Here is a 12,897-nt window from a genome sequence, read left to right on the forward strand (position 1 = left end):
GTGAGTGGAGCAGACCTCTCCTGGGCCAAAGGTGTTGATGAAGTTGGACTCTTGCTCCTCTCATGGAGTGGGAGATGCAAAATGCAACCTATGGCCCCTCTTATAGATGTATCGTGCTCCAGAAGGTCACGGCAGCACCAATGACCCAACTCATGTGAGCATCCTATAGCACTCTCTTCTAACCTTTGTCCTTGGGGTCTAATTCATCAAGAGAACATGTTACGGAGCTCTCATGGCATGTCGTGCGTGAGAGAGCACTGAGCAGCAGAGACACCTTCCGCAGCTTTCCATCTTCTGGAGGGACGTAAAAAGCCCATAAATAAAAGCAAACTTTCACAATTTAACATCTCACTTAAAAAACAGAGAAGCTCAACTAAAAAATCCCTTTTCTATCCGCTTTCAAGCCCGGCTTTTCAAAAAGCCTGCAGCAAGAAATCTCTTTATCTGGTAGGGCACAGATAACAATGTAATTATGAGCTCAGATCAATGGCTTTCATCTCGGTCGGTGCTCAGGCTAAAAATAGACTGTTATTCTTACTCTCAGATGCACAGAGCCTGGGTGAGCATCTCCTCCAGGCTACCGGCCATTGCAGAACCATTTACAGGCAGCTATGGGGCTGGAGACAGGTTTTGGTGTGTCTGGAGAGTCCACAAAGCCTTTCCCTGGGAGAAACTGAGGTTTGGGGGTTGTATCTGGAGGGTGATGTTGGGTTCTGAGCAGAGAGGATGCCCAAGTGATGCACACCTCCTTCTGATCGCCTTATGGAGCATCCTCATCCCTGGTGGCTGTGGTGATGCTGCCTGTGAAACACAGAGCCACAGTTTAGTGGTTGTGTGAGGTTTGGTGACTTCCTTGGGATGGAAAATAGCCCACGAATACATATCAGCCTCTTTTACTGCATGCTGCATAACAGGAATGTAACTTATTGCCATTGGAGAGCGGAGTGGTTGGCAGCTCCCATAAATCCCCAATTCTAATAGACTCTGCTCGCACCTAAACAAAAGTGACAACAGAGAGTTGACAACAGTGAGTATAACTGGAACGGGGAATGGAGTATTGTGATTAATCACAGCTTGAATATTACCTGTGCATAATGTTGCTTGTATAGGCTGAAGCTGCCAGCCTTGGAATCAGGAATGTGCTAAATGCTGTGGGATATCCACTGGTCTGGGATGGGGTGGTCTGGCACAGCATGTGCATCTCCAGCACATTGGAAGTGGATGGATGCCAGGCTCATAAAGCTGTGTACCTGCGAACTGCCCACCCAGCCTGGCCAAGATCACTCAGCTGGGAGGGGAAAGCGATATTTAATAGGAACACTCATAGAGGTCTGACCTGTGCTGTATTCCCATGGTTTCATTTCCATGGCTTTGCTCTTTTCCAACCAACACCATTCGATCAGGGCTTGGTTGTCACATTGGGCTCATCTCAGCTACTGGGAGACACAGCTTTTCCTTGGAGACTGTGTTTCCAATGGGCAGCGCTTTCTATGTGCTCGCATGGGTGTTTGGGATGGATCCCCTTGGGTGGGAGGGATGGGCTGGAGGTGTTGGGTACCCATTTTAGGCTGTGACATCCCCTGAGGTGATGCTGGAGATGAGGACGGTGCTTTCAGCTCCTCTTTCCTTAAAGCAAGTGTCTGCAAAGGCTGAGGTGGGCTGTCCTTAGCTGCTCTTTGCCTTGGTGACACCTCCATCGATCTGTCCAGATTGGTGTCATTACAGGGCATCTTCAAAGACCCTCCAAACTGGGGCCAGATTTGGATTAAAACACACGGTTGGGAGTGGGCCTGGCTTGGCAGAAAGCAGGAGGACAGATAAGGGGAACTGAAAACCTTCTGCAAGACTGAAATTGATGCCCACAGACCCCAAGGGGGTGGGAAGGGGCTCAGCACACCCACTGGTCCCTGCTGTGCTGATACAGCCCCTTTGCATCGTGCTGCTGCACTGACTCAGAGGGGGGAAACTGCATCTTACTGTAATCCAGGTGGAGTTAATATTAGCTGGGAACAGTTTATTGCAGAACGTGGGCCTGGCAGGAGGAGTGATGGGAGCTGGGAAGCAGCGGGATGTGATGGAGGCTTTGCAGGGTGTCACTGCTGCAGAGGGTGATGCAAACCCGGGTTTGCATCCTCGCCTCACAACGTTGGCAGCACACGGAGGGAACCCTTTGGGGATGCTAGGAAATGAATCAGAGCCCCTCACTGAGGGTTATGGGCAGAGCCGTGGCTCCTGATCACTGATCAGGCAGTGAGAGCCCAGCACCTTCCTTCAGAGCTGAATTAAGCAGCTGCAGTCAGATGGAAACTGCAGTTATCTGCTTTTAGAGAGCTGAGCAGGTCCTCTGAACCCATTAGTGCTGCAGAGATAACTAATTCCTCAGGTTTGCTGGCGGCAGGGTTTAAAAAGCCCTCAACAAACCAGCTCCTTCCAAAACCCGTCCAAAAAGGCTCATTTGATCAGGCCGAAACTGGGAAAGAAAAAGCTTTAGTGTTGGGTCGAAAGGGAATTGCCATTGAGAAGCTTCCAAGGTGTTTGTAAACAGAATGGGCTCAGTTTGAGCGAGAAGGCGGCCAAGAACTCCCTGGGTGTATCCATCACACCTCTTTGTTCGCAGGGTGAGGGTCAGCTTTGTTAATGAAGGGCTGATAGGCGGAGCCGGAGAGCGGATCGTTATCACCCTGATAAGAGCCCTGCCATGGAAACCCTGAGGGCTGCAGCCAAGGTCCTCAGCGGATCAGGGGCTCATTCAGCCCGCTAACAAAGAGCATTTTCCTTTCAAAAGCCGACTCCTTGAGCGGTGCCTGGGTGCTGCCCGGCTGTGAAAGGCAGGTGGGATCTCCAAGGGCTGAATTCAGCTCAGCGCCTTATCGCCAAAGCTCTGCCCGTCCCCAAGGGCGAGGTGGTCGGGAACGCCGAGCTCTGCCCTCCCCTTGCTGGAGCCGAAGTGCTGGTATTGCCTTCCTCCCCAGCCATGCCCTGCTCCTGGGTGTATTTAACGGCCTGGCCTTGCGAAGTTGCTGTGATTGAGTAGGTGGGAAGTTTCAGGGAAACGAGCCTTTTGAGACAGGTAGGGAGGAAAACCAGGCAGGAAAACCTGCCTAAGTGAAAGCAATTCTGCAAGTCCGGAGGTAAGTAAAGCAAAACATGCTCTCTGTGTAATATATAGTACATAATACTTGTATCTGAGGCTCTAGCAGGACGGGGGTCCTCTCCTTTCACAGTGGGGAGAAGCTGGGACCCCCGGATTATGCCTTCCCTTGTCAGGAAACCTCCCCATAGCTGGATTCTTAGCCTGGTTCTTCCCAAAGAGCAGGATTTTACTCCAGGTTTAGCCTGTAAACAGGCTCTGAATGATTCTAGGCTGGATGGGGCTTGGAGCAAGCTGCTCTAGTGAAAGGTGTCCCTGCCCCTGGCAGGGATTGGAGCTGGATGAGCTTTAAGGTCCCTCCTAACCCAAAGAGTCTGGGATTCCTCTCCTGTTCCGTTGAGCTGCTTGGATGTGGGAACAGGAACACCAAGCCCCAGCTTGCTCTTTAGTGAAGGGCTTGAGCAGAACCGTCTGGAACAATGTCTGGGAAACAAAGGGATGACGTTTCCCATAACAGCAGCTTTTTAATGGTAGCGAAGAGCGAGCCAAGTGTGAATAATGCAGAGAGAGACATGAGCTCAGTTTTCGTATGCACTGGACAAACAGTTTGGGGTTTATGGCTGTCTTTGCTCAAAGCAGCAAGAGGGTGCAATGAGAACCTCCAAACACCCAATGGGCTCCCCATCCTTGATCATCTTGACCCACAGACTGCTCTGGGCTGCACCCAGCAGAGCCGCAGCCTTCACTAACAACCAGAAGTGCAAAGCAAAGCACATTAACTGTCTCCTAAATGAGAAGGGAAAGCAAAGGGGAAAATAAACCCCACAAGGTCCCCAGTGCAGGGTGCACAGCAAAGCGAAGGGGTGCTGAGCTGTCAGGCACAGGTAGAATGTCTCAGCGCACATGAGGATCACCCTGTGCCAGAGCAGCTCTCCTGGAGCTATGTTATCGATTGCTTTTGTTTTACAAGCAGCGTTGATGTGATGATATTTGGCAGCAACATTAACACTGAAACGTGAGCAGCACTTGGGCCTTTTTATATGTAATTGTCTGAAAAATGACGCGGGGTTGGCATCTGTGCCTTGGCAATCTGCATACCTGCCCCATGCTGCTGCTGGTGGCGTGGGGAGATGCTGACCAACAGGCTGGGGACCTGCATGGTGCCAGGGGGACGTGGGGAACAGCATCAGCAACCCCACACCCTCCCGGTCCCCAGCATCTCATGGTCCTACAGGAACCATGGGGCAACAGAAGGTCCCTGTGCTGATGGAAGTGGGGCTTTGGCTGCTGTCCCTGGGGCAGAGCGTGATGGGCGCTGCATGGGGAGGTGGGAACGGGGTGCATCAAGGCCACTCATCCGTAGGAACAGCCGCCAGCGTTGGTGTTGAAACCTTTGTTCCTCCCACTTTATCTGCCATGTCTTCTTGTCCTAATTGACTTGAAACACTTGTTAGCATCCTACGCGTGGAGCTGGGGGAAAGGCAGCGCGGAGGGAGGTGGGGTGGGCTGCCTTCAGTTCAGGCAAGGATTTAAGCTGAAACAGAGTTAGAAATCACTGTTCTGGTGCCAGTCAGCTGCAGCCAAGAGCATGGGAGAGCTCCAGTCGGGGGGAAACTGCTCTGTCCTTGGGGTGTGAGGGGGTGTTTGCCCTGGGGGAATGGTACCTCCAGCCTTTAGAAAGGCTGAAAGCCTGTTCAGATAGGGATGGGGGAGTGAAATCTGGCATTGCCATTGTGATAGGGTCAAGCCAAAAGCTTAATAAGAAGCCTTGCTTGTGTCTCCATCTCAGGGGGGGCTCCTCAATGGAGCATACCCAGGGGCTCGTGCTGTCCTGCACTTGGCAGCACACCAGTGTGGGGCTGGCCATGGGCCAGTGCCTCTCGGTACCCAGCAGGACAGGGCTTTGATGGCTGCTGGCAGCAGGTCGGTTTAATCATTAAATTGCAGGGGAGAGGAGATGTGGCAGGTCACCTTGGCCATTCAGCGCCTGTCACACATCCGGAGCGGTCCATCTTGCGCCATCGCTGCTTCGACGGGATTCGGGAGCAAGCAGGGTCCTAGGGATACTCACACCCTGATGGGCACTGCTGGCAGATGGGGCTGGGCTTCGCCACTGCCATCCCTTCCCTTCCCAGGCACTTTAATAGCATTAGTCCTATCAAACGGCTTTAAAAGCCGCTCTTCCCCTCTGCAGCGTTTCCAGCTCCATCGGGCTGGAATGACGTGTGCCCGGCACTAAAGCAATTGGGTGAATCAGCGGCTCAGGCCAGATGCTGGCTGATGCTGGGATTGATTTTCAGCCCTTTTGTGCCGTCCATTATGGATATGTCCCAGTAAATCCCAGGGGACAGCTGAGGGTGTTTCTAGCAGCACTGGGGCTTGGTGACCCGGTAGATGCCACCAAGGCCACCTTGAGCTTTGTGGTTGCCACTTGGAACGTCACAGTGGTGGCAGGCAGCCAGCGCTGGTCCCTCTCCTCTGGATGCTGCAATCCTGGGTTGGTGATGCTGCTGTCGGAAGCGCTGGTGATGGACCCACACCTTGTCTGGGGGCCAGCACCTCTTAGACCCCCTTCTAGACACGGGCAGAGGTTTCCTGGAGACCAAGGGACAATGGAGGGGGAAACCCATTGCTCTGGTTTAGCTCATGGAAAGGTCAGTCCTTGCTTGGTTGGGAATGTGGTGACCTAAAACTGTATCTCTTTAAATGCTGATGGTTCTATGAAAGGAGGACAGGCACAAATCGGCACTGAGGGGACTTTTTAAGTATTAGTGTGGAAAGGGGCAGTTCTAAACACAGAGATTCACGTCTTTTATTTCTTCAGCATTAAAGGGATGTTTTTAACCATAGCTGGATACTTTTAACCATAGATGGACTCCTCAGGGCAAGGTGAAGCTGGTGCCCTGGATCTATGGCTGCCGAGATCATGACAGCAGCATCCAGCCAGCAGACCTTGGGGTTTCTCCCGTGTCGTGCCGATGCCATGGACCAGCTCCGAGGCCAGGGATGGGGATGTGTGGATGTGTGCCAGCCCCATGTGGCACCGGGAGGCAGGGCACTGCTTCCTGACCCAGCCGAGCGCTCAGCCCCGAGTCCTCCCTTGCTCCATCAGCGAACGGACCCTGCTTGAGCTGAATAATTCAGGCTCTGCAGCGCTCGCGGGTCCCACCGGGCGCTCAGCACCGCCGGAGAATGCCAATGAGGCCAATGCTGCAGAGCAGCAACAGCAGCCGCGTTCGGGCCCCGAACGTGGAATTCTTCCTGTTCCCTGGAGCCAAGTGATGCAGGCCGGGATGCGGAGCTGGCACAGCAAAGCTGCTCCTGGCTGCCTGCTGTGAGACGGGACATGAGGGATGGCACGAGGTGGTTTCAGGACAAGGAGCACCCAGAGGGCTGGTGGGCAAATAGACTCTGTCCCCTCGGCTTGAATGGAGACCCAGGACCTCGGGCTGCCTGCAGCCCTGGTGCTGACCCCACCATCTGCTTTCCATCCCTACTAACGGCTCTGTGTTGAATCACTGTCAGGGCTGGTTTTGGGAACAGCCAACACCAGCGGTTCCCATCTAATCCCGACATGCGATGAGGGGCTGGGCATGATGAGCTCCACGGGGACCTGGGGGGAAGGGGATGCTTCCCTTCTGCTTAAAGCAGAGCTGGAACCTGGAATAGGAGCTGTGGTGTTGGGACCCCCAGTGCATTGGATACTACAAGGAATCCAAACCGCTTCACACTGGGAATCAGCAGGAAGCTCTGGGGGGAATATTCCCATTTATGCACTGAAGCTGGGCCAGACAAGCAGGTTTTGACAAGAAGCTCTGAACAGGCAGAGGAAAGAGAAATGCCACCGGCTTTCATCTCTGTGCCTTCCTGCAATTTTTATGTCTGAATCGGAATTAACTTTGGAGCTGGAAAAGCACTAACTGCTGATAATTAAGCCCAAAATGCATCAGTCTCAACGTTAGGTGTCACCCACACCCCCCTCTCCAGTCCCAGGCCCTATTATTCTAAATGGATGCAATTATTCACCTTGCAGAGTAATATAGTTTCTGTTCTCTGGTGCCCACTAGACCTTAAAGCAGAACAAATGCTTTAATAACACCGAGCTGGTGCTTTCCTGGAAGCCTGAGCACCGGGTTACGAAGAAGAGGAGCAGATTTGGGAATCTTCCATAAATTATTGCCTAATATTTCTTTCTTGCGTTGTATCTGTATGATTAGGAAGTGTTTGCTGCTCACTGATTAACTTGGTTTATTTCTCAGATAGGTTTAGCACCGTCTGTCTCGTGGTTCTGAAATAATTGTTTGATTAATAAGCCTGAATTTACATTTTCATTTAGCACCCCAATCCTTCTGTCCCAATTAGCCACGCCGTAACATGCAGATCTGCGACATTAGAATGACAATTTTAGCCCATTAAGGGATCACTGTTATATTGATTGGTGATAATGGAGCAGAAGCAGTAAATCCACATTCGGCTGAGCTGCAGCATCCCAGCGGGGTGATGCTGGGGGGACGATGGCTGCGCCCCAGCAGCACCCGCTGCTCCAGCTCCCTTTTGTTGCCAGTTGGTGATTAAGTGGCTTTAATTGATTCTTTCCATTTAGGAAGGTCGGATTTTGCCACCACGGTGCAGTTTTGGTGGGTGGTTCCAGCCAGGATGGGTGATCCGGATGTGGTGTGCCAGGAGGAGAGTGTAGCCCCCGGAGCTGCTGTTCTCAATCAGATGGGGCTCTAAGTAATTGGTAATGATGGTGAAAGGAACACTTCCCTCTCCATGGCAATGAGCTGGGCCTTGTGGGATGAAGATGGGATGGGAATGTGGAGCTGATGGGATGGGTTATGATGGGGATGGGATGGACGTGGGGAGGGGGAAAGGGATAAGGAAGTGGATGGAATGGGTTGGGATAGGGACGAGATGGGATGGAATAGAATGGGATGAAAACAGGAACAGAACAAATGGGGATGGCCTGGGTAAGGATAGGATAGGATGGGGAAGTGGATAGGGCTGGGGAAGGAATTGGATGGGGACAAGACTAGGAGAACAAATGGGGATGGCTTGGGTAAGGATAGGATAGGATGGGGAAGTGGATAGGGCTGGGGAATGGGAATTGGATGGGGACAAGGCTAGGAGAATAAATGGGGATGGGGACAGGAAGGGGCCAAAGGACCAAGAAGGGGCACAGCCAAAGAGACCACTTGGCTGCTAACCCTGAAGGATACGAGACAACTGCTCGGCTATGTCAGACAGAGCCAGGAACACGCATGGAGATGTTTCCTCACTGGCGAGGAGGAGAAGGTGAGGGTCAAACAAACCGTTTCCCTCTTTCCTCAGGGCCACGGCAGCCTGCGAGGATGTGACCCTGGTGCGGCTCCACAGCTCGTAACACTCCAGAGCAGCAGTGTGACAGCGAGTTACTATATTTGCTCTCACCACAACCCTGCCTTTTCTGGCTCTTTTTAATGCTGGATTCTGCTCTCAAAAACTAGGACATGGCCATTACACGTGTCTGCTCCCAGCTACTGTAATCTCCTGCTGCCGGCTGGCGCTGGGATGCAGCGTGCCGCCAGCCCTCCGGCCTTGGAGCGGTGAGTGTGGGATAACCAGGCACCTGAGCCCTCCATGGGATCCAGATACAGCACTGCCACAGCAAGGGGAGGCTGGAGGGGATGGCCACCCCGAGGGATCCCCTTGGACCTCATCTTTATGGAGGACCCTGCAGTGATGCTGCCCGTGCTTGAAGACCACTGAGCAGCGATGGCCACGTGTCCCTCCCTCCTGCCTGTGATGCCACAGCTCTGGCCATGGCCAGCCAGCTCTGCAGAGGGGCAGAAAGCTCAAAACCAGGGTTTATTCCTGAAAACAGGTATGCAGGTAAGAAAATGAGGATATGGATGAGTCCACGGATGCTTATAGACACTGGGGAGTCACTGGGAGCCATTACTGTGGAGCTTCTCACCCTCACACATGTGTATAGATATATATAATGTATACCTACTTACACTTAAGTGTTTCTTCCCCTTACAAGCCCTGTTTCCACCAGACGGGCACTGCTCTGCCTGGGAAATCCTTTCTCTTTTCCTTCCTTTCTTTTTTAAACCAGCACTTAATCCCCTCTTACCGGAGGGGAGAAGCGTGCCCGGATGCCAGCGTGTGCTCAGCTCATCCCTAACACCAGCGAGGAAATGTGAACAGCAGAAAGCAGTGATAGCAGGAGATGGTGCAGGGAGGGGGAAGCTCGGGCTCTGATGGGCATCACTCCAAAGAAAGCCAGAATTCCCCATCCAGCAGCAAACCAGGCCTGGGGAGGACATGGAACATCCCCAGCTTCTGCTGCTCCACCACAGCAGTGCTCAGCATGGGGGAGCAGCCGGCTCATCTATCAGCCAGCACTAAATGCAGATGGCAAAATCCCGTAGCAAAGCCACACGAAGGAACTGTGCCTCTGGATCCGCTCCTCCATTGAAGCATCAGGATGAATCCATGCACACAGATGGATTCTCTGTGCCTCCGCTGGCGAAACCCCTGCGCTGCCTCCCCTGCAGTGCCCTCAGCTTGTTCAGGTTGGGGATGTCCAGACCCATTGGCCACCCTGGCGATGGACCTAAACCATCCTCGGAACCATGGCCAGGAGCGGCCGCAGTCAGAGCCCCAGTGCTTATGGAGGGGGAACAAACTGGTCCCCAGCAAATTTACAGCTCCATCCATGATTGAGGAGCTGCAGAGCTGCCCTCTGCACAGGTCAGAGCATCGCCTGTGCCCTTTCCAGGCATCCATCACTGTCCCCCGAGGCATTTAATCACACATGACCCAGGACTTGCTGCATGGTTCAGTGAGGATGATCTATTTCCCTGCATCCCAGATGCTGGAATCCCTCTGTGCAGAGCAGGTCACCCAGAGGACCCCTGGCAGGGCTATGCAGCCCCTCCGATGGACATGGCAATTCCCTTCTTCAACCACTTTTGCTCCAAAAGCCAGAAGTTTGCTGGACAAGAAGAAACCCTCACCATGAAGATGCTGCTGCATGACAAAGGGTTGGGTGATGCTGGGTATCACAACCCCATCAACTGCAAAAGGCTGTTCCTGATGTATTCCTGCACCACTTCTTGCCGTGGATTTATTAGTGGGGCAATCTGATTTATGCCCAGCTCTCCCAGGACCCGCTGACAGGTGAGATGTTGGACTTCAGGAGTTTATCCTGGGGAGCAAATAAGCAGAGAAATGGAAACCTCACCAGCTCTTTAAAGAGCTCAGCAAAATCTTCCCTTCCCCCCTTTTTCCGAAGGTAGAATGGCCGAAAGGGGATGCCTCTGAACTTCTTTGCCCTTCAGTCTCTTAATCCTCTTCCTTCCAGCTTTATTCCACATCATTGCCTCTTTCTTGTTTGGGGTTCTTTGCTGTAATTCCCCTCCACTCCAAACAACCCCAAAACGCCAGAGGCCCGAGTCCATGTGAGCATCCTCAGAAGCCTGTCTCAGCATTACAACATCCCCCTTCCTGCTTTTGTCTTCTCTTACCCTAAAATGACCCCTTCTCTTTGCATCCATGAGGCATTTCTGGGGCTTGCAGGCAGCAGGGCTTGGGCAACCGTTGCTGCCTGCACCATAGAACAGGCCCCTCAGGGAGATTCCCATCCCTGGCACTGGCATCCTAACGAGTTAATTAACTAAAATCAGGGCAAGCAAGGTGTGAGCTCTCAGGGGATGGGTACTGGGAGACGCAGTCTCCATGTCAGTCCCAGGGGACCGTGGCCACGAGGCTGCTTCCAATGGCGCCAGGGATATGCTGGCGTTGGGAAGGATCCTTGAGCATCTCACAGCTGCTGGAGGGGATCCTGGTTTATGGGCTCTTGTGCTCAAAAGGCACCAGAACTGCTTCGCAATATCACAGTGTTCCCCGCTCTGTTGCCAAGGGTTGGCCAACGTGGAGACAAGCACCGAGAGCGCGAGATTTGCTAATATTGACTTTTAATCAGCTGCTCCCGGATAACACGGCCCAGACACTGAAACCTCCGGGAAAGCTGGGATTGCAGGAATGTTTTCCACACGCTGCATGCCACCACCTGGGTAACCCACTGGCAACGTGTGCAAGCACCAGCCTCATCCTTGGTTGGAAGGCAAAGCCTTCAGGCAGAGCTCCCCATGCTGAGATGCAGCTGCAGCACCACGCACCTATGAAGGCCTTGTGTTGGAGCATCCCTCTCCCTGCTGGTCCTCTTACACTGCTGCCATGGAGATGCTGGGGGCCATGGGGAGGGAAAACCCTTTCAGCTGCAACCCCCGGGTAGAAAATGTGCTACTAAAAAAAAGTTGACATTTCAAATCACAAAAAGGACCAAAACTGTGGCTTCAGAACCAAATTTCGTTTTCTACGTCCCTGCTCATTAGTGGCACGGAACAAGAAAGCAACAAGCGACCCATTTAAATTGTAGATTCTGACCTTTATGCTTAAAATCTTTTCAGTCATCCTGTTTACAGCTTTTTTTTTTCAGTGCTGGCACTTCATAATCCTCAAAATGAGGTTTTATCCAGGCTTTTTTTACTATTATAATGCACCACATCCTCTCTTATCCCCCCTGACCAGCCCTCCTGAGACCTGAGTCCTTGTGCAATGAAAGTCACCCCAGTGCCAGGGCATGGAGTGCCATGGGCTCTGCTCCTCTGGATAAGGCTCAAACCTCAGCAGTCACTTTTGGCTCAAACCCCAACATTCCTGACGTAGGGATTTATTTAGTGACATGGGGACAATGCCAAAAGTCCCCTGGCAATAACCTTGAGGAGTCTGGGGTGAAAAACACCCTTAAGGTTCCTATAGAACCGGGTCCTTCTGGTGCAGCATCACTGGGAGAAACCCAGTTTGCTGAGTGCGACTTGGAGGCATGGTCAATAAGGAAATCCCATTGGATGTTTCAGGAGGATCCCTGGCAAGCCTGGCCCAGAAAAAGCAAACTAAAACAGTCTCCAAAAGTTATTTTTACAAGTGCTATTCTAGACCAGTGACTAAATTTGCCCTCGCACTTGTCAAAATGGCTGTTGAGCAGTGAATCTGCTGCGATTGGATCTTAGGCAGAAGCTCTTCCCTGTGAGGGTGCCGAGGCGCTGGCACAGGGTGCCCAGAGAAGCTGTGGCTGCCCCATCCCTGGCAGTGCTCAAGGCCAGGTTGGACACAGGGGCTTGGAGCAAGCTGCTCCAGTGGAAGGGGTCCCTGCCCGTGGCAGGGGTTGGAGCTGGGTGAGCTTTAGGGTCCCTTCTAACCAAAACCAGGCTGGGATCCTGGGATTCTATGAAAATGGGACCATTTGGAAACGGGAAAAGCCCTCAGGTCCCAGCAGCATCCTCCCCGGCATCCCCGCAGCCCTGGCTGGAGGGATGAAGTGATGCCGGGGGGTTTGCATGGCCAAAGCCAAGGAACCGAGTACGGGGAGGATAAAAATAGTACAAAGAGCTCCTCAGCCCCAGCCTGGAGCTGAGGCAGCACTCACCAGCCTGGTTTCCTATGGAAACAAGCCTCCTGGTCCATGTGCCTGCCTGTGCCTGCCCGGGGCAGTTTCGATGTCTCCCTCACACATGGATGCTCTCGCATCCATCATGGACCGAGCTGAGGCTGCACTTTCCCTCGGAGGGGACAGTGGCAGGATCCATCCCTCCCCTCAGCCGCTGCTTTCCCGAAGCTCCCGGCCTCCCCACCGCTGGCTCTAGGAACTGGAGCTGCCAGCCGGATACTGGGATACTGGGATGCACAAACCCAGGGTATCACAGCCACCACAGGCACCTGACTGGGGTCCCTCTGCACCAGGCAAACAAGGGGGC

The sequence above is a fragment of the Lathamus discolor genome, chromosome 12 (genome assembly GCF_037157495.1).
Source record: "Lathamus discolor isolate bLatDis1 chromosome 12, bLatDis1.hap1, whole genome shotgun sequence".
Lineage (NCBI taxonomy): Eukaryota > Metazoa > Chordata > Aves > Psittaciformes > Psittacidae > Lathamus > Lathamus discolor.